The sequence below is a fragment of the Acyrthosiphon pisum genome, chromosome A1 (genome assembly GCF_005508785.2).
Source record: "Acyrthosiphon pisum isolate AL4f chromosome A1, pea_aphid_22Mar2018_4r6ur, whole genome shotgun sequence".
Lineage (NCBI taxonomy): Eukaryota > Metazoa > Arthropoda > Insecta > Hemiptera > Aphididae > Acyrthosiphon > Acyrthosiphon pisum.
In genome coordinates this window covers 92,057,488-92,057,733 of record NC_042494.1, presented here as the reverse complement: position 1 = coordinate 92,057,733, position 246 = coordinate 92,057,488, and the positions used below count along the sequence as shown (strand labels likewise).

Here is a 246-nt window from a genome sequence, read left to right as displayed (position 1 = left end):
AGTTACCTACGTGAAAATGATGAATGAAAACGTGCATGCACCGTTTTGAACTTAAGATTATGATTCCGCGACTTGTGTAGGTATTACTGCATTAGCTATAACATGCCGGATTCATTATATGATATTATGAAGTGATTACATTACACTTATACACAATGATAATCCCGCGGGGACTGGAATAAATCATAAATGTTAAGTGTACAAATACCAATACGCCGTGTATTCGACAATGTAATTTGATTATAT

At 34.1% G+C, this 246-nt stretch overlaps 1 protein-coding gene across 5 annotated transcripts in view; it reads left to right on the top strand.

Annotated features, from left to right (window-relative positions):
* Positions 1-246, top strand: part of LOC100169394 (endophilin-A) — a 16,843-nt gene that overhangs the window by 4,697 nt on the left and 11,900 nt on the right. The window lies entirely within an intron of this gene.